The 22,217-nt window shown below is 45.2% G+C and overlaps 1 protein-coding gene across 1 annotated transcript in view; it reads right to left on the reverse strand.

The window, feature by feature from the left end:
- Positions 1 to 22,217, reverse strand: part of Tjp2 (tight junction protein 2) — a 116,016-nt gene that overhangs the window by 92,982 nt on the left and 817 nt on the right. The gene's annotated exons all lie outside the window — the stretch shown is intronic.

The raw sequence follows: 22,217 nt of genomic DNA on the forward strand, positions 1-22,217 counted from the left end.
TGTAACTCCAGTTCTAAGGAATACAACAACATCCTCTTCTGGCTGCTGTGAGCACCAGGCATGCATGTCATATACAGAAACACACATGGGCAAAACACCCATACACATAACAGCAACTTTTAAAATTTAAAGAAAGTAAGCTGGGCAGTGGTGCCTACACCTGTAATCCCAACACTCAGGAGGCAGAGGCAGGCAGATCTCTCTGAGTTCAAGGCCAGCCTGCTCCACAGAGTGAGTTCCAAGACAGCTGAAACTGAAAAACACAGAAAAATCCTATGTTGGAAAAAGAAAGAAAGAAAAAGAGAGGGGGGGAGGAAGGAAGGAAGAAAATTTGATAGGACTCCACTAAAGCTATATTTTATTAGAAAGAAAACAACAATAATAAAAATATTCTTTTAAAAAGATGCTAGAAGTGATAGTACATGCCTTTTATCCCAGCACTCAATAGACTGAAGCAGACAGATATCTATGAGTTTGAGGCTAGCCTCAACTACATAATTAGTTCTGGGACAGCCACGCTACATAGAGAGACCTGGTCTCAAAAAACAAAAAGCAAACAACAACAACAAAAACATCCGCTCATTACAGCATGACATCGTCATACTTCACTTTCAGAAGAAGACAGTAAATGATATAATAATAATAAATAGCAATATCTCCAAATTCTATCACAGACCTAAGACTTATCAAAGAAAAAAACTTTGTCATATATATATATATATATGACAAAGTTTTATATATATATATATATATATATACACACACACATACATATACCCTTTTACAGACAGGGGAGGGAGTCTACCTCAACCAAACGTCTAGAGAACAATGACGCCGGCATTTGTAGCTAAGGCACTGTGCTGTGGAGGGGCTGTCCTGTGCACGGTAGGATGTGGTGATGCCCTAGCCTTTCCCACTCAATGCCAGCACCAGCCTTGAATTCTAACAACAAAAGAATGCCCCCAAGACATTATAAAATGTCCCTTGGCAGCAGAGGGCAAAATTCTCTTCCTACATGGAAAAGCACTGGCTCTCGTGATTCTAGTGATTCTCATAGGGAAATGGAACTATAAATAAATCCACTCGTTTCTCTGTATTTTCTACATCTCCCATAATGAATATATAAGGAAGCCAGTATTTAAGTTTTAAAAAGAAATCCCACTTATTAAAGATGTCTCACATTGCTGGTGACCGCTCCTGGGTAACTCATGCCACTTAAAAATAAAATTCAGGGGGGCTGGAGAGATGGCTCAGCGGTTAAGAGCATTGCCTGCTCTTCCAAAGGTCCTGAGTTCAAATCCCAGCAACCACATGGTGGCTCACAACCATCTGTAATAAGGTCTGGTGCCCTCTTCTGGTCTGAAAGCATACACGTAGATAGAATATTGTATACATAATAAATAAAATGAATATTTAAAAAAAATAAAATAAAATTCAGGCCCAGAAAATATTGTCTACCATGCAGGTGTCTTAAAGAACAGCTGCTCACTGGACAAAGAAACAAGGGGAGGACTTTAGACGTGTTTGCACTGAGACCACAAACCTGCAAAAAGAGAACTAAACTTTCTCCAGTGTGGCAAATCAGCAGCTTCACAAAGAATGGTGATGGAAAACTATGTCAGGGCAAATATCACTGAAACATAGTATCACACATGCACATGTGCGCACGCATACACATCACACACACACACCAGTGCTAGAAACGGCCCTCACCAAGCGCTGAAATACAGAGCTACAGCCCATAACATGCACCATAATGAAAGACATTTGCACTATACAGAAAAGAAAGAAGGGTACATACAACATTGTCTTTATCCGTAAGCATTGCTACATCTGTAGATTTTTTTTTCCCCAAAAACAGGACTGGGGAGATGGCTCAGCAGGTAAAAGTCCTTGTCATGCAAGCCTGGCACCCTGAGTTCAAATCCCCTGAACCTGTGTAAAGGTGGAAGGGGAGAGCATATCCTTGAGAGTTGTCTTCTGACCTCCACATGTGTGCTATGGCACGGATGCCACCAACACACACACACACACAGAGAAACAGAGACAGAGACACACAGAGAGACAGAGACAAGAGAGAGAGAGAGAGAGAGAGAGAGAGAGAGAGAGAGAGAGAGAGAGAGAGCACTGAAAATCTAAGTATTAAAAGTATGTTCTTAACATGCCATCACTTCACTTCTCAGAAGTTCAGTGTCCGGCTTTCGATATTTTTAAATCTGTTTGAAAGCACTATATATACCAAGAAAGAACAAAACATTTTCAATGATGACGCCCATGCTGTTACCCCATGAGAGAGCAGCCCATTTCTCTCTCTGGTCCCCCAAACAGCCAAAACTTGTTCCCATCACCAGGAGAGAAGCGAGGACCTCCTCTGCTTACCCAGGACGCTGCCAAAGGTTTACGTGTCTCCGGCTCTCAGGCAGAAGTTCTCTTTTGTTAAGTGGGGTAATGCCCACCGCCGCTTCCAGAATAGCCATGTATTTCTTGTACCTCATCTTGTCTCTCTCAGTACACGGGCCTGTAGATTTTGGTCACTGTTCAGCTAGAACAACTCAGTTAACATTTGCTCTACTCGAGACTACTGCTCCTTTCTTTCCAGCGCTCGGTCTCCTTAGCTAGACCTGTCCTACAGTGGGTGTAGGGGTGGGGGGAAGCCAAGCCAGGGAGGACGAAAAGAGGTCTTTCAGATCTCACGATGTGCGCATTAGGTAAAGCTAAAGAACTCTGCATAAAGCACGACCGGAAATGATCTGCAGGGCTGAGGGTGGCTTTAAACACAGCATCTAATGTACACTCCCCGATTAATCCATGCATAAATCTTTGGGGCCACTAATCCTTCACGCACTAATGGCGTAGGAGGTGATTGATCTCAGGACCTGGTAGTAACTGGTCAAAAGCCTACTCGCCGTTGAATGTATTAAAATCAGAGACAGATTTGCTCTTCCTGCAAATCCCTCCTGGAAAGCTGTGCTTTAGCAAATGAGAAAGGAATTCCAGCTGCCATCTTAGAGCAATGCCCCCTCTGCTGTGAACAACCTGCTTGGGCCAACAGCGAAGTCTAATTAATTACAAACAATTCTGGTTGGTTGGTTGGATTTTTTTCTTAATTGAATGACTATTTTATGTTTTTCTTTAAAAAAAAAAACTAATGTATATTGATTGTACAAAATAATGTGTTTCATCATGGTATTTTCATACTGTTTCTTTTATGATTATTGTTTTGTTTTGAGAGAGGGTCTCCCTAGGTAGCCCAGGCTGGCCTCAGACTCATGGTGAGTCTCCCACCTCAGCTTCCTAAGTGATGAGATGACTGGTCTGTGTGCCACATTTTGCTCTATTCCTTTTTAGTATCTTTTGAAGTATCTGAAAGGTCAAGACAGGAGAGTTCTGTTAGTGTGAAAATATCTGGACCAGAGAGACTTAGAATCTACCTCTCTCCTTCTCCCCCTTTTAAGGACCCTCTTCACTCTCGACTCGTTCACACGGTAAAGTGAACCCCATCCAACCTGGTGGTCCCCCTCCCTGGTGGGCACGGTACACACGATCCAGGATAGACCACTGGGTTTTTTTCTAAGATGAATATGACTGTAAAAGAGGCGTGCTAGAACTGGGGAAGTGGCTCAGCGGTTAAGAGACTTGCTATTGCTCTTTCAGAGGACCTGGGACTGGGTCTCAGGACCCCCATGGTGGCTCAGAACCGTCCAGAACTCCAGTTCCAGGGGACCTGATACCTTCTTGCGATCTCCACGAGCACCAAGCATCCATGTGGTCCACATAGACACATGTAAGCAAAAGACTCATGCAAGAAAATAAATAAACAAATCCTTTTTAGAGAAAATTAAAATAAAATAAGAAAGGGGGAATGCCTTCTTGCACTGGAGTCAGTAACCAAGGCTGGCAGGCGGGCAAGACTGTTTAGCCGTTCACACGTCCCACCTCATAATGTCAGCTCTTCACAAGACGCCGAGAAACACAGCACCAAAAGAAATGTCATCCTTTGGGCTTCTAGATTCAGCTATGTCTAAGGCAACCGCCGTTCCAGGAGACGGGACTTATGTCAAAGCGAGCAAGCTGACCTGCACTGGCTCTCATCCTAGTTGTGTCCTGTCGCTCTGAAGGAGTTGACTCACACACTCCTCCCTCACCAACTTTTTCAAGTTGTGGGGTGTCCCCCCCACCGTCATTTAATGTGCTTGAGCAGCATACAGGAACCATGCTGTCATTGTCTAAGCAAATCATACAAAGAGGAACCGGAGGAGCCATCACGCAGCAATTCTGAACAGCACAGATGTCCAGAAGGAGTCCCAGGCTTCCCAAGCCGCACTTCTTTTTTTTAAAGCTCCTTTTTTTTAATATTTATTTATTATGTGTACAATATTCTGTCTGTGTGTACGCCTGCATGCCAGAAGAGGGCACCAGACCCCATTACAGATGGTTGTGAGCCACCGTGTGGTTGCTGGGAATTGAACTCAGGACCTCTGGAAGAGCAGGCAATGCTCTTAACCGCTGAGCCATCTCTCCAGCCCCCAATCCGCACTTCTTGAACCACTTCTGTAAATGTTCTCGGCTCAACAGCCAGTCTTTGAATCTCTCTCTCTCTCTCTCTCTCTCTCTCTCTCTCTCTCTCTCTCTCTCTCTCTCTCTCTCTCTCTGTAGTCTCTCAAATTCTTTGGGATTCAGTAAGATAACATTAAACTGTGTATTTCTTAATCTTTTTCCTGATACTGTGACCAGACACCTGACGAGAACCAACCTGAAAGAGGAAGGGTTAATTCTGGTCCATGGTTCGGAGGTTAGAGTCCGTCCTGGCAAGAGGAACATGGCGGTGGCTTACAGAACAGAGAGAAAGCCAGTACTCAGCAGTCCTTTTTCTTTTCCGCTTTTTGCTTCAATCCAGGACCCCAGTGCATGGGATGATGCTGCACACATTCAGGGTGAGTCGTGCCTCCTCAGTTAGGCCTCTCTGGAAACACCATCACCGACACACCCAAAGGTGCATCTCCTTAATACAGTCAAGCTGACAACTGAAGCTTGCCATTCCTCACATATTTCCTTACAACTTTGAATGTTTATGGATTATTAAATGAAAAGCTCAGTGCCAGGTGAGGGATACCTCCTTATGAATTATTGCTCAGGGAGGCCCCAGAAGTCCCTCAGAACAACACATGCTACTGCCATTTCTGTTGCTTGCCTGCCAGAACTAGATGGGAAGACCCCGTTGCTGAAGACAACACAGTTGCAGAACACAGAGAAAATCAAGCTAGCCTTGATTTGCTAGTTAGGTTTCACAGTGCTAGAAGGGGATGCATGTGGTGGTGCAAGCTGCTGGGAGGCGGGGTATCACTAGAATTACCCAGCAATGAACCCTCAGCACTACAAAAGTGACCCATCAGGCAAGATATGCCCGCTGGTGCAGCAGCGTGAAGGCTACGGGAGCAACCAGTAGCGTTCTGATTGATCTGAGGCCTGCTCCACAGGGGAAACTCATGCCTGGTACTATAAACCCGGCCAAAAGCTCCTGGCTCAAGAGGTTATAGGCTCTAGAGTTCAAATATGTTTATACCTGAAAAGTAGTTCTAGTCCCAACTCTGGTCAGAGAAGCTTCTATTTGCCTTGGGTAGGATGCAATATAAACACTCACAATAATAATAATTAATAATAATAAGTGACTGTTGAGCATTCAGCCTTAAATCAAACCCCTTCCCCACCATGGCTCAGCAAACACTGAAGAACAGGGTGCAGCAAGAACGTGAGAGTCAGAGGATGGGGAAGAAGGCTGTGAAACACTGTCCTCTGACACTACTGTTGCACTCAGACTCACGACAGCTATGATGACCAGATGTAAGCCAGAAACATCGGTCGGCATTCCAGGAGGCTGCACTAATTTGATCCCGCAGGTTACAGAGAAGAAGTGAAGTTGGCAGGAACTTTGTTGGGAGGTGTCCCAAGGGGGCAGGAGAGGGACAGTTAGGGGTGGGGAGGATCAAGATACAATGTATACATATGCATAAGCTTGTCAAAAAAATAAAAGATAGTCAAAATCCGAGTGTTTATGACTTTATATATTTACAATATTTACCCTGAGAAATATATAGTTTCTTTTTTCAAGATGAGGTTTTTCTATGTAGCTCTGGCTGTCCTGGGACTCACTCTGTAGACGAGGCTGGCCTCAAACTCACGGAGATCTGCCTGCCGAGTGTTGGGACTATAGGTGTGTGCCACGAAGCTTGGCTCATTCTCATATTTTTAAGATGAGAAGGTTGAGGAGATACAAGGTATGATTTCTGCTAACAGCTATAAAAGACCAAGAGCTCATTTCACTCTATCTGATTAAGCAATTAACATCCTCTAACCACAATACGGGGCAGAAAAACAAGGGAAGAGCCATTCCACACTGAAACAGCTCATTTCCAGTGTGCCTGACTGCCACTCCCACTGGTTGCTTTGCAAACAATTAGCGCCAGTTAGTCACAAGAATCCTATTGTAGGGTGAACTTGAGTTTGGCTGACTACAGCTGCCGCCCCTGAGAAAAAGTTCCATACAGCCCGCATTTAATCACACAGGAAGATGTAATTACACTTGGGCATCAGACTTTGTTCTGACAAATTGTGTTTCTAATGAGTGTGATAAAAATTACTGTGTAGCCCTCCCAAATAAGAGGCCTGAGCTAACTAACCACAGCAACTTCCAGTGGCACTGGCTGCCAGTGGAAGCCGTTTTACCACAGTGAAAGGGGCAGGACGCTTTGGAAGTGGCGTGTCACCGAGTGTCATCTGCTACTGGAATTTTTGGACTCTGACATTTAACACAGGGCTCTTACAAAATGATTCTCATCCACGATGACCTCACACGAAATCAAAATTGGGCCTTTCTTTAGGAAAATAATTATGCATTAGGAAATATGATAATGAATTAACTTTCCTCTTACAAATGAGGAAATTACAAATGAGATTCTCCGGCTTTCTTCTGTATTTATTCATTTCTCTTACATTCATCTTTGTGTGAAATCCTCTGTAATATGGACAATAACACAGAAAAACTTAATCTGGACAAAATACCCCTCCCATATATGTGGTGTGTTCTTTATCCTTCTGAAGGATCTTTAGAAATACGTATTTATGTGGCTAATTCCCTTAGAGCTCTAGAGGTTCTTCTCCCCACTCCTCAGCTGGATTTCTCTGTGTAGCCCTGGCTGAATCTATCCTGTAGACCAGACTGGCATCAAATTCAGAGACCCATCTGCCTCTGCCTCTGCCTCTGCCTCCCCAGTGCCGGGATTAAAGGTGTGTGCCAAGACAGGCTTTGAGTTCTAGAAATTCCTTACACCTACAACCACTGTTTTAAAGTCACCTAACGCAAACAAAATAAAAACCTTCCATGAAGCTCCATTGTTTCAGAATGGCCATCCTGTCTGCAAAGAAGTTCACTGAATTACAGAGGTTGGGACTAGGCAAGTGGGTGAGTGAATTCATTACCACTGAATGTCTTGTTTGTTGTTTGTTTGTTTTAGTTTGTATGTTCCTTTGTTTGTTGAGATAGGGTCTTGATATGTAGACCAGGCTGACCTGGTTCAGTACGTAGCCCAGGCTAGCTCACAACTCCAGCTGCTCCTCCTGTCTTTGCTTCACAAGTGCTGGGATTACAGGTATTCGTCAGTAGCTATTTAAATTTTAGAATATACCTGATCCCAAATAAGCCTTAGGATCAAGATGTTCAAGTTCTCTTTCCAGAAGATTAAAACTGAATGTAGAGGCTGGAGAGATGGCTCAGCAATTATAAGCCCTTGCTGTTCCTCTGAAGGACTTGAGTTCAATTCTCAGGACTCACATCTACCTGCAACACCAGTTGATCCAATGCCCTCCTCCAGCCTCCAAGGGCAGCTGTATACACGTGGCCTCCACTCACACAAAGAAAATACACATAAATAAAAATATATCTTTTAGAAACTGATTATAAACTGGGCAATGGTGATGCACACCTTTAATCCCAGCACTCAGGAGGCAGAGGTAGATGCATCTCTATGAGTTCCAGGGCTACACAGAGAAACCCTGTCTTGAAAAACCAAAAGCAAACCATAGCAACTACAACAACAAACCTGAATATAAAACAAAATTCACACATCAGTCAGAGTGCACACCTGTATCCCCAACAGTTGGGGGTGGGCAGAGACCACAAAATCACTGCAAATTCTAGGCCTGCTCAGTCCATCCAGTGAGTGCCAGGCCAGACCGGGGCTACATGTCATGACCTTGTCTCAAAGGGAGGAAAAAGAATCCCAGATCAGGCTGGCATTCCTTTGAACTATTTCTCTCTTTCCCTTCCTGGAGGAAAAGAGTGGACATCCTTCCTCAGTGAGCACTTTAACCATTTCTATGCTTTTAAAGCATGAAACTGGAAATTCCCCAAAACAGCCTCTTTCTCTGGCCGTGGTCTGCCTTCAGGGAGCTGGAAAAAGCCTCAACTCAAAGTAGAAGAGTCAGAGAGGTTGGTTGGTTTGTTTGTTTGTTTGTTTGTTTAAAAAATGTAAGCTATGGCTTGCCTTCTGAACTCTCAGGCTCCGCTCAGCTTCACCTTCCTTCTCCAGAGGCTTCCATCCTCGGGGCACATTCATCCTAGAGGCTCACCCAAGGCCCTCCCCCCCCTCCACTGTCGGCTCACCCAGGGGCCTCCCCTTCCCGCCCCCTCCACCACTGTCGGCTCATCCAGGGCCCTCCCCCGCCCCCCACTGTCCATCTTTTCTAAGGCAAAGTTCTGACTTAAGAAACTTTCCTCTAAGCTTGGTGTGGCGACACCCACTATAGACCCAGCTGCTCCTTGTGCTCCCAGCTACTCAGGAGGCTGACGCAGGAGGATCACAAAAGCCCAGGAGATAGAGAATGGTTTGGGCAAGTGAACTGAAACTCCACGTAGAAGACCCTGCAGATGGACTGACTATCATACGGAGACCGTAAGGCAGAAGGTGGCAAGGCAAGAGCCAGAGTTATAATAGACATCTACCCCCAACCTCTATGTCTGACCTGTTATCTTTGTAACCACTAGAAGAATTTTTTAAATGTATTGTTAGATAAGATCCCCAACATATTTGGTAAACCCATTATTGGTTTACAACTTTCTTTTGTTTGGTGACTATAAAAGTCTATGTAACCTTTCTTATAGAGGAATACATTATTCACAACAACCCAAATCTATGTTCCTGGGCCTTGGTCACTCACACTGGTTCCAAATAAACTATCCTTTAGTCCCTTCAGAGCAAGAACTGGGATGTTTTTTATTATTATTATTATTAAAGCAACACAGCAACTCAAAAAACAAACCTTCCTCAGCCAGGCTTGGTTTATGTTTATAATCCCAAAACTCAGCAGATGAGGCATGATCTCTGTGAGGTCTAGGTCAGCAGGGGCTACAGAGAACCTACCAGAGCAGGAGGGGGAAGGGAGGGTGGAAGGGGAGGAGGATGGAAGAAGAGAGAGGGGAGAAGGAAAGAGAACCAGCTTAGAATGTATCACAGTTAGTAGAGCACTTGCCTAGCATGCACAAAGCTCGGGTTCGATTCCCCATATGGCATAAACTGGTTTGGGCACACGCCTATAATCCCAGCATTCAGGAGGTGGGAACAGAGGGAGCAGAAGTTTCAGGTCATCCCCAACTACGCAGCCTGGGATGCATGAGTCAATGACGTTGATTTACATTTCTCAGCTGTCAAGAACAGGTTCTCTTACACACTTATCACCCCCACCTGCAGCCACAACTCCCCCCTAACACCACTTTAGGGATCCAGAAAGCCCAAGGCAGAGGAGTCTTTATGTGAAATTCGGGGATACTGACAACCAGGTTGTCTGGGAATCCTGGGGATGGAGTGTATGGTAGCAGACTCTACCAAGGAGAATGTTTGGTCTCAGCCATGGGAGGGGAGTAGCCAGTTTGCATGTCCCAGCTGAAAGTAGGGCCTGCCTTTTGTTCATTCCAGAGTCTGAACCTCTGTACTAAATATTTTAAATCCAAAACTAAGTTGTGAACCCTCAAGTACCCTCATTTGTAGGAATTAGAAAGCTTCCAAAACCTTGAGGAAGCCATGACAACTGGCAGACAGAATGCGCTTATCCTGTATCTGTTGTCATGGGGGTTCAGGCTGTCTCTTGGGTGACCAAGCCTGACCCCAGAGTCAGAACACCACAGGAGCCACTTTAAGGCAAGAAGGGCTTAGCCTTTTACACTGGGGATGTGTCAGGAGCCTGTGCTCTCTGCGCAGCAGGACAAAGACAGTCTACTCCAAGTCACAATAGAGAAGACACCCTGGGGCCAGAGCCTCAAGACCAAGCGAGGGGCTCTTCCACCTGACAACTTGGGTTCAACCTCCACGTCACATACAGAAAAAAGAGACCTGACTCTTAAGTTGTCCTCTGACCTCACACACACACACACACACACACACACACACACACAATCAACAGATGAAAAAAGAAATGGTGTTTGGTTTTTTTTTCCTGGATGCAGAAAAAGCTCAGTTGGCACAGTGCTTGCCAACCATAACCATCTATGAATCCCATGAATCTCTCTGGCTTCAAGTCCCAGTGCTGCATAAACCAAAGCACTTGGGAGGGAAGAGCAGGAGAGTCAGAAGGTGAAAGACATAGTCTGCTACATCACAAGTTCGAGACCAGTCTAGGCTTAAAAAAAGAGATATGTTCTTGCAAGTTTGTCTCCCCGAGCATTCTGAAATGACCTGTAAAGGCGTGTGATACAACATGATGCATCTTTGAATCTCCAATACCTTGATGCATCCTTGAATCACCAACACCTCTCCTTACTCAGGGACCAGCAGATGATGTGACAGAGACCAGTATTAAGGCTTTCTCTCGATTAAGGCAGCAAAGAGGTTAAGACCCTGCAATCTAGAACGAGATGCCTGGGTTTGAATCCAGCTTCCCAGGTACTCAGTCATGGGAACTTTGATAATGTTGCATGCCTTTAATCCCAGCACTCAGGAGGCAGAGGTAGGTAGATTTTCTTTTAATTCAAGGCCAGCCTAGTCTATGTACCAAGTATTACGATAGCTAGGACTGTGATGGAGAGACCCTGTCTCAAAAAAAAATTTTTTTTTAAATATGTTCTAATTCAGAACATAGATATACTGTGAGCCCATGAAGTCAGGACTGGGGGTTGGGGAAGCAGACACCTCCTAAGTGGGCTACACAGAGCAAGGGCTCAGCAGATGACAGCCTCTGTGGCAGACACAGCTTGCCCGTGGCTAGCTGTCTCTAAACCATCATTTAGTGAACATTTCCATTGTGCCAGTCACTAAGATAAATGTCCTAGTTACACTCTCCTGTTTACTTCTCAAAATAGCCTCCAGAAGTGGCCATAAATGTCTCATGTCTTTAAAGGGAGAAAGGCCCCGTGTTAATAAGTGACTCGGACGGGGCCTCACAGGCAATAGCGGTGATGTGACTCCTTCCCTGGTTAGTCTGATTAAAGCCTCAGAGTCCTCCTGACAGAAGTCTGGGTGCCCTGGGGACCTTGGAACAGGCCGCTCGTGGGGATTTAATTGGCACTGCACTTACCCGTCTCTCTCTCTAGAACATGGGTCTCATGAGGTCAGAGCCTGCTCACGCTGCATACCCATTACCAGGCCCTGTGACTAGCAAGTAGATGGGCAGCTACAAGAATAAGCACAGTAAGAATAAATAAGTGCTGGAGAGAGGCTCAGTGGTTAGGAGCACTGGCTGCTCTTCCAGAGGACCCACGTTCCATTCCCAGCACCTACACGGCGGCTCACAACCATGCGATAACTCCAGTTTCAGGCGATCCTGACACTCTCCTGGTCTCCTCAGGCATCAGGCACACAGGCCAAACAGCTATACGATTTTTTTTTCTTAACTTAAAAAGAATGAGGTGGTTATGGTGGCATAGGCCTTTAATCTTAGTGCTTATGAGACAGATTTGTGAGTTCGAGGCCAGCCAGGACTACACAGTGAGCGTCTGTCTTAAAAGAAAAAAAAAGTAGATGAAGAATGAATTGCTGGGCATGGAGGCTCATACTCATAATCTCAGCATGTGGGAAGCTGAAGCACGGAACTGCCACATTTTCCAGGCCAGCCTGGGCTACAGAATGAGTTACTGTTTCAAAACAAGAAAGAATGAATGAACAGGTCTTTCCACTCTATTCCAGAGAGCACCACCATTGTCACCTCTCCGTAGTGAGAACCCAGGTTACCATACCTACCCGTCAAGATAAAGGCACCGGGGTGGGGGGGGGGGTGGCTGAAGAGATGGCTCAGCGGTTAAGAGCATTGCCTGCTCTTCCAAAGGTCCTGAGTTCAATTCCCAGCAACCACATGGTGGCTCACAACCATCTGTAATGAGGTCTGGTGCCCTCTTCTGACCTGCAGGCATCCACACAGATGGAATATTGTATACATAATAAATAAATAAATAAATATTTTTTAAAAAAGATAAAGGCACAGGGACAAGTTTGTTTCTGTCTTCTCCGCAACACAGACCCTGTACAGATCCCCTTTTCAAGTTCAAGGGCTCCACCAATGACTTCGATCTCTGGTCTCATTCCTATCTGTGCACACAAAAGCCAGCCAACATCACAGACCCACCTGCTGTCCTTTAGAGAGTACCACTGGCAAGAACAGCCCTCAAAAAGCCGGGTGCAGTAAAGAACACCTGAGATCTCAGCACTCGGGAAGCCGAGCCTGGAAGATCACAAGGATGAAGCTAGTTTGGCTTACAACATAAGTTCTGAGATAGCCTGGGCTACATAGAAAGACACTCCTCCCCCCATCTCCAAGAAGGAAAGAAGAGGAGGAAGTATGAGGGTGCCATTCAGATCTTGCTTGAGAATTTGGATGGGTGGGAGGGCTCCCCAGTCCCAGAACTGAACTAACTAGAGTCGGCTCCCTGTCTCTAAATGCTTAAACAAATAACGTGGGTTTTACTCAATATCTGCCTTCCTTTTTGGAGTATGAATTTGGGGGTTTGGCACAGGTATGCAGAAGATGCCAATATAACAATTCCCCCAACAAAACGCCTGGGTGCTGAGCCTCAAAGGAGATTCCCTGGTTGGTAGCATGTCACCCGTGAGGTCACGACTGCTCCCTGTAGTGTATGTGGGGATGAAACACATCTGCCACGACTCCCCTGGGTGCCCCAGCAGCACTGTATCTGGATCCTGGCTTCTCTGACCTTTGCTCCACTTGCTCTCCCTTGGATGGTTTGGATATGTGCCCTCATAATCTAATGAGTTAGCCCCAAGTCCAGCCACCTGCTGAGTCTGGGGGACCCTCCTGAACCTACCAAACCTGCGTGTGTTCTTGGAACTCCGCGGAAGCAGGCTTGTGAAATCCTCCTTGTCCAGCCCTGTCCATTACGCAGGAGCCACACACACTCTATGGGGATTATGGGAATATCAATGTGTGCAAAGGCCTGAGTGGGAGGGAGAAGAAACTGGAATGTCTAAAGTATGCCACAGCTACTCAGCCCCTGCCCAGCCGCCACAAGCAAAGCCAGGCGACTTTTCTAAAGCACAGATGTTTCAAGATCACTTTCTGCTAGCTCAGACAGGAGAGTGCTTAGGACAGACTAGGGCCTCTTTCCCAAGCCCAAGAGAACCTCTTACCTCTTCAGACATGCTAAGCATTCCTTCAAATTTGAATATACAAGCTAACGAGAGGATGTTGGCCTGGACATTGTGAACCCGGCAGGAAGGGTAGGGGTGTGCGCTGTAACCCGTGGGCCACCACCACCCTGCTCGCAATTTTTTCCTGTAGCAAACTTTCTGACCTTCATGACGTGGGCTGTCACAAACACTCGCGTATGTCAGCACCCACTCTCAGAATCGGCTTATATCCAGTTATGCTAAGAACCCTGGGCCCAGGGCTACACAAATCTTTAAAGCTATTAAGCTGGACAGGCCGGGAGGGGAGTGGGCTTTAGTGGCGTGGACACCAAGGACAAGAAGGAATCCTGGAGCTCACCTTGGGTCTAGGCTAATCAGTAATGATAGGCAGGAAAAGGGAGGACTCAGTCATGTCCTGAAGGACAAGAGGGTCCTTTATATCATAAAGGAAAAGTCCACACTTGACCTGTGACTGTAAGCTGCACAAATGGCCCTTTGGTAACATATGCCTTCCAGAGGAAGTGCCGGGAAGACAGGACCTACATACCCCAACCTGCCACCTGCTGGCAGCTCAAGCCCTCCCCTGAAAACAGTCCCACCCAGGTTCTCACTCTAGAGGACCAAGGAGACTCTGACGGCTTTGGTCATGTGACCACCCTCTGTCAGTTACATCTAATACTTTGGAGGCTCCTATTCTTCCTTCCAGCTCCCCTCCCTTTTTGTGCCCTATCTCCATCACAACATGAACACCCACATGCCAGGAGCCCAACCATCCCCTAACCATACCACCTCACACGCTACTGTCCTGCCAAATGGCCACACACCAGTGGCTCTCAGCTTAGAAGCAGCCCCTGTCTCGTCAGGGGCACCATCTGTCCCGGGTAGGAGTTTCTTAAGAGACTCAATTCTCAGACTCCCTCAGTCAGAATTCTAGCATTAGGGTCAGAGGCCCGTGTATTACCCAAATCTCCCATTGTGGAGACACACAGTAATGCTGGAGAATTCCTTGCCCTCCCCTCCACAGGCCAGTTCACCACCATTGTCTCAGGCAGTTCTCAACAGGAAATCATTTACTCCCACCAAACCCAGCTCATTCCTCTATTTCTCTTGGGACTATCAACATTTTTCCTAGTAGGAAGTCAAAACTTGAGTTCAATAAACTAAGCTCCCATAAGACACAACAGACAACTAGGAAATTCAACACTGATTTTTGATTGCACAGCTTGAAGATAACTAATCTTCCACACAGCAGAGAAGAAAACCCTGCCAGGAAGCTTGGAAAATAACAAATATCCTAACTGCTCTCCTGCAGGAATTTGATTCTAGATACCCATCAATAAATTGTACTAACAGGACTTTAAAGTATAACAGTGCATGGGTTGCTTATTTATTCTTGGTGTTGGGTTTTTGTTTTGTTTTGCTTGAGATAGGATCTCACCCTGAGGTCTACGCTGGCCCTTGGACTCTCCAGTCTCCAGCCTCACCCTCCCAAGTGCTGGGATGGAGCTGTGTACCAGCAAGACTCAAGGCCTTGAGCGTGCTAAGAACACACCTATCACTGAACTACAGCCCCAGCCTCACTGTATATTTGAATAAATAGAATTGACAGATGCTAATCAGTAAGCACTTTCATTAAACCATTTTACTTTTTTTTTAAATTTTCCATTGCCTACCCCACCCCTGTTAAAATGTTTTAAATGGTCACCACCTGTCATGTTTTTAACATTTGAATGGGTGTTATGCTGGCTAGTTTTATGTCAGTTTAACACAAACTAAAGTCATTTGAGAGGAGAGCAAGTCTGTAGGGCATTTTCTTAACTGGTGATTGATGGGGAGGAGGGCTTAGCTCCTTGTGGGTAGTGCTATCCCTGGGTTGGTGGTCCTGAGTTCTATAAGGACATAGTCTGAGCAAGCCATGGGAAGCAAGCCAGTAAGCAGTACTCTTCCATGGCCTCTGCTTCAGCTTCTGCCTCCAGGCTCCAGCCCTGCTTGAGTTCCCATCCTGACTCCCTTCGATGGTGAACTGGGATATGAAGTATAAACCAAATAAACCTTTTCCTCTGCAGCTTGCGGTTGTCTTTATGTTTTATCACGGCAACAACAACCCTAAAACAGGTGTACAATGTTTTTATAGACATTAAGTCAGCCCATAGAATAAGTCCTTCCTTACCTATGCAAATTCACACCGCAAAGATGCTCTGTGTATTTATTAATCTTTCAGTCACGTCTTTTGGAAGACCAGGTACCACATCAAGTCTTGAAGCAAATGAAAAGTTAAACAAAACAAAACAAATTCCAGTTGCAAAAACCCAATGCATTCTCTGGCCTCCAACGGCACTGTATGCAGTGGTGTACTTAACATCCAGGCAAAACACTCATATACATAAAATAAAAATAAATCCTTTTTAAAATAAGATGGAGAGTAATAGAGGAAGAAACCTGAAACCACCCCCTGGCCCTACATGCACATGTACACACCTACAGGAACACATACACACACACACACACACACACACACCACACACTACAGAAAATTTTAGCAGTTCAAGTGGATGAAGATGCAAGATGCATAGCCAGTGCCTACAGAATGAAGCTAGCTCAGCAGATCCCGATATTCGTAGATTTGCCACAGATTTGCCACTTCTAGGAGCATACCCGAGAAAAATTAAACTCAATGTTCGTATGGAAACTTCTATGAATGTTCACAGCAGTCTAGTAAGCAGCATCCCTCCATGGTCTCTGCATCAGTTCCAGCCTCCAGGTTCCTGCCCTGCTTGAGTTCCCTCGCTCGCTGCTTTTGATGATGAGCAGTGTTACAGAAGTGGAAGTCAAATAAATCCTTTCCTCCCCAACTTGCGTTTGGTAATGGTATTGGTAATGAATTTCAGCAATAGGAATCCTAAGACAGACCAATGGTTATCCTTGGGACATTTGGGGAGGGAGACTGAGTCATGCCTGTCAACAAGTAGAAGGTGTTCTTTTTAGGTAGACAAAGTGTTCAAAAACTGAACATCATTATAGTTATACAATGAGTATACACTGAATTGTGCACTGTAATAGGTAAAGCGGATGGTACATGAATAATCTCAGTAAAATTGTCCTTCCTTCCTTCCTCCCTTCCTTTCTTTCTTTCCTTCTTTCTGCAGGGTCTCACTATGTAGGCCTGATGGTCCTATGTAGACCAGGTTAGAGTCAAACTCAGAGATCTGCCTGCCTTTTTCTGGGATTAAAGGCCTGTGCCACCATGCCCAGCTCTAAAAAAAAAAAATGCTTTTTAACTGGCACAAATCTACCAAGAAAATCACAAACAGACTTGTTAACCGAAAAGTGTTAGATAAATTAAAGAGTGTGAGGCCGCTGTGTGGCCTTTTCTATCTCCTTTTCAGTATAAATCCCTCCCAAATAGAGATAAGAGGCTGCTCTTGTTACCACTTTACAGTTTACAAGCACTTTTACACATAGGAGGTTTTTTTTTTTTTTTTTTTTTTTTTTTTTTTTTTTTTTTTTGAGGCCTCAGTGCAGTCCTGGAAGGAGATAATTATTCCTCTAATTTTACACACAGGTATGCAGCAGCCCTGCGTTTGTGATATATGCCCCTGTTGATTCAGCTGGGAAGCACAGGTCAGCTCTGCTACGTAGCCCAGGACAGCACAGAACTCTCCATCCTCCTGCATAGCTAGGGAATGACGGGCTAAGGTGTGCATCACATCCAGCTACGTGCAGCTAGACTGCGGTTCTGAAGTACCAGGTAGTACCTTCAGGCTGGCGTGAAAGAATAACATCATTAATCCATGTCAATCATAAAAGTGTCCCAGAGTCGGTTTGCCAGACACTAACCTAGCTATATTAACGCCACTGTCAAAGCAAGCATAATCTAAGCCATCAGAGGTCTCGGATGCCAGCAAAAGAACACTCTGCTCCTTTGGAATTTACTTCTGTTTTGGTTCATGTTTTTTTTTTTTCCCCATTGACTTCAATGCTTAGTGCAGAACCTGATATTTCAGAATGAAAAATAAATGGATGTCTAGTTTCCTAGCAGCGAGTGGGTACAAGCAACCAAGCCCTTCTAATTATATATGGATAGATGACGCAAAGAAGCACGGTTTCAAATGAGAAGACCAGGGTGACCTCATTTCTGTTCTGTCAAATGAGAGGAGAAAGGGAGAGAGGGAGGGAGGAAGGGAGGGAGTGAGGGAGAAAGGGAGAGCGGGAGGGAGGGAGAGCGGGAGTGAGGGAGAGCAGGAGGGAGGGAGAGCAGGAGGAAGGAAAGGAGGGCTGGAGAACCCTTTGGGGTGGTTGTGAAGACTGGGTAACAATATATTCAGAAATCTCTGGCTTGCAATGGGTCATGAATCAAATATTTATTGACATTAAATCAAGGTTAAGTACTTAATCTTTCCTATGGAGAAACGAGTATTCCAAATCTCTATGAAGACCACAATCAAGAGGCATTAATTTAGAAAGAGAAAGGCCTGGCATAATAGTAGATGCCTTTAATCCCAACACTTGGGAGGCAGAGGCAGGAGAGTATCTGTGAGTTTGACACCAGTGAGTTCCAGGACAGCCAGGTCTATAAGGAGAGACCCTGTCTCAAAAAAAAAAAAAAGAAAGAAAGAAAGAAAGAAAGAAAGAAAGAAAGAAAGAAAGAAAGAAAGAAAATAAAAGAAAAGAAAAGAGGAGGAAGAGAAGAAGGAGAAGGAGGAGGAGGAAAAAGGTGCTGATTCTGGCAAACTCAGACTGATTTTTTTGAATCTTTATTATTGTTTTTTCTGAATCTTAATTATTGTTGTGTGTTTCTGGTGTGGGTGTTCTATTCAAATCTGTGTCTGTGCCCGTGTACCCTCTTCTGACCTCTTAGAGCACTACACTCATGTTGTTCAGACATACAGGTGGGCAAAAGACCCATACATAAAAATAAATAATTAAAACAAAATGTTTTAATATTTAAAAAAACCAGTATCTTAGTTTGCATGTCCATTCAAGTGTGTGTGTGTGTGTGTGTGTGTGTGTGTGTGTGTGTGCATTTATCCAAATAATTCCCAAGGTTGTTTATGTAACAGAACGACGACAGGTACCTAACCCTACATATTCCAACACTCAAGACTGATTTAGTGAGTCGAATAGTTGGCAAATTTTCACTCTTAATAAAATTATTCCTCAGGTGTTTCCTAAGGATCATTTTCCCCTCTCTGTGGGCTGCAAAATCATACTTGTCAGTAGATAAAACATGAAACTACAATGTATCTCAAAAAACATTCTAAGAGCCGGGCAGTGGTGGCGCACGCCTTTAATCCCAGCACTCGGGAGGCAGAGGCAGGCAGATCTCTGAGTTCGAGGCCAGCCTGGTCTACAAGAGCTAGTTCCAGGACAGGCTCTAGAAACTACAGGGAAACCCTGTCTCGAAAAACAAAAACAAAAAAAAAAAAAAAATTCTAAGAAAGGAGGGAAATCTGTCCCATCTAGCCTTGCTGGAAGTTAAAAGAATTAGCCGTTTGGAACTCTGTGAACGCAGGATTCTTCTGCAGATGGAGTTTTCTCGCTAGACCTTGGCTGAGTTATCGTCAACGATTTCAAAGGGGCTTTTCAATCAAAGGAAGCTGTAAAATTCCTTCCTCCGTGTGGTCACCTCCTTCAGATGACAGTCTCAAGAAAGCAGAGAGCCTGTATGAAGGACCTGCCACGGTGAAGTTATTTATTAAACTACCCACTACCCCAGTCCTCATCTGCTGTGTTCAGAGTCACGTTCTTGCTCTATCACGACTTCTGAAACCTGCTTACACTTATGTTCTCACTGAAGTGCGCCTTCAAACCACAAGCCGGACATCTGAAAACACAAAGATTTTCTAAGCTATAGAAACATTCTTACAACTGTGGATGGTGCATCACAGTGAACACTAAAATAAAAGGGATTGGAGCTCAGAGGTTAAGGGCTTGTATTGCTCCTTAGAGGGCCTAAGTTGGTTCCCAGCACCCAGTCAGCTCACAAGCACCTGAAACTCCAGCTCTAGGGGATCCGATGCCCCCTTCTGGTTTCATCAGGCATATACCCACACACAGACACATAAAATAAATCTTTTAAAATGGCTCAGAGGTTAAGAGCATTAGCTGTTCTTCCAGAGGTCTTGAGTTCAATTCCCAGCAACCACATGGTGGCTCACAACCATCTGTAATAAGATCTAGTGCCCTCTTCTGGTATGCAGGCACACATGCAAGTAGAATACGATATACATGATAAATAAATAAAGAATATATATGTATATATATACACACACATATATACACACACACATATATATACATATATATAGTTTTTTAGCCCGGTGGTAATGGTGCACGCCTTTAATCCCAGCACTTGGGAGGCAGAAGCAGGTGGATTTCTAAGTTCAAGGACAACCTGGTCTACAGAGCGAGTTCCAGGGCAGCCAGGGCTACACAGAGAAACCCTGTCTCATATATATGTTTTAAATAAAACAGGTTGAAGTATTTTGAAAATTTATATCAAACCTTTTTATCTTCCTCAAGTCTTGCTGTGGCTCCAATATTTATGGAGACAACCTTTTTCTTAAAGTTCATTTGAACTACTTTCAAGACTCAGTTGGAGTCAGTGATAAAAGGAGGTGGTGTTGTCGGGACGTCCCAGTGCTTAAGAGTAGTGTTTTCTAGAAGACCCAGGTTTGAGTCCCAAAACTCAATGACAATGGACACAATGCCCTCTTCAGGCCTGCATGAGTACCTCACAGACCATGGTGCACAGACTTCCATACAGGCAAAATACCTATTCACATAAGAAAGAAACAAAGAAAGACGGGAGGGCGGGAAGGAAGGAAGGAAGAGCAAATGGGGAAGGGACTGAGGAGACAGCTCAGTGGGTATAGCACTTTCCACTCAAACTTCACTTGTGGGTTACAGAAAATGCTGGGCTGGTGTGGAGGCCAGCCTGTGATCTCAGCTTGGAAGCTAAAACAGGGACCCTCGGAGCAAGGTGGCTAGCCAGACTAGCAAGTCCTCAAGCTCTGGGTTCAAGTAAGAGACACTGTCTCAATATATAAGGGGAAAGCCACTGAGAAAGCCATGTCAACCTCTAGCTTCCAGATGCAGGTGCATTCAGCATACACATGTGCCAACACACACATGCATGCCTTCATGCACACATGAACACATGCACTCATGCACACAGAAAGGGGGTCAGGTCTGGACTGAAGGCTCAAGAGGGTAAAGGTCCTTGCAGCCAAGTGTGACGAGAGGTTCCACCCCCAGGACCCACAAGGTAGAAGAACACAGACTCCACAAAGCTATCCCAACTTCCACAGGAGTACCCTGGCATGGAAGACCACACACAAGCCCTCTGACCTTCTCATACACCCAATAAACAAATAAAAGGGGGATTGTGTTTGTTTTGGCTTTGAGGCAGGGTCTCACTGTGTAGCCTTGGCTGACCTGGAGTGACCAGGCTGGCCTTGCCTCATACGGATCATCCTGCCTCTGCTTTCTAAGTGCTGGGATTACAGGTGAGCACTACCAAGATCTACTATAAGTATTTTTCCTCTAAGTGCAAATTCATTTCCCAGTATCAAGGGGATGAGGAGTTAAGAGATTACCTGCATTTATATTTAGTTAATTGATGCAGGTTGAAACCCCTGGGGTGACTCCATTCTATGGCAGCCGGAAAAAAAAAAAGAAAATCCTCCGGGCTCTTTACCTTCATTAATAGAAAGCACACATCGGAATCCTGTTACTATCCTGCCTTGTCCCCTCAGGTACACTGGGACGTTTGTTTCCATTCTGCCTACCTGATTCCGCTTTTACCTTCCATTCCTAGTCAGTATTCTCAGTCCATGAAGAAAACTGGGTGTCTCTGATGTCCCTTAACTCTGCATTTAAGGTTAAAACGCTCGATTTCACGTTCTGCATATCTGCTAGAAAAATTTTAACTCCAGAAACAAACAACCTGCAAGCTTATATAGGCTAGCCAGATACTTTCCAATCTCAACAAAGAGCCAGTGGCTCTGGGGTGGAGTGGGTAGGTCCAACGTGGCTGTACTGTCTGTCCCACTTTTAAAATAGCATCAAAAGTTAAGACTGGGTGGGGAGGTGGTGTGAATCATTCCTGTGCTAGGCACCCACAACTTTTCTTGGAGACACTGTGAGCCAAAGGTCAAAGTGCAACTAGATCCCGGGGTAACAGGTCTAGGGTGCGGCTTGAGACCCGGGTTTTCAATAGGCTCCAGGCAATGTCCCAGAATCCCTCTCTCCTAACCAGGAAACTGGTCTTTGAAATGAATTGGAGGAGTTGGAAAACTTTGAGAGGCCGGAGGGGTCTCTTGGCAGAATGCACACCTGTGGGCCTGGGAAGGCGCCACTGACAACCAAGAGACAGTAGCTCAGAAACCTTCTTGCAAACTGCAGCAGTCTGGAAAACACCCTTCTCAAGCTCGGGGAATGCTTGGCATTCGGTGGCCTTTTTCCAACATAAAGATCTCCAGCTCGACTTTGACTGAGAGTCCCATAGACGAGCTGGGGAAAGCAGCCCTGGAAAGCTGACAACGCCCTGCGTGTTGACAACTCTGCTTCTCCCTTAGAAGTGGGCCGGAT

This window comes from Arvicola amphibius, chromosome 1, assembly GCF_903992535.2.
Source record: "Arvicola amphibius chromosome 1, mArvAmp1.2, whole genome shotgun sequence".
In the NCBI taxonomy this organism is placed as follows: Eukaryota; Metazoa; Chordata; class Mammalia; order Rodentia; family Cricetidae; genus Arvicola; species Arvicola amphibius.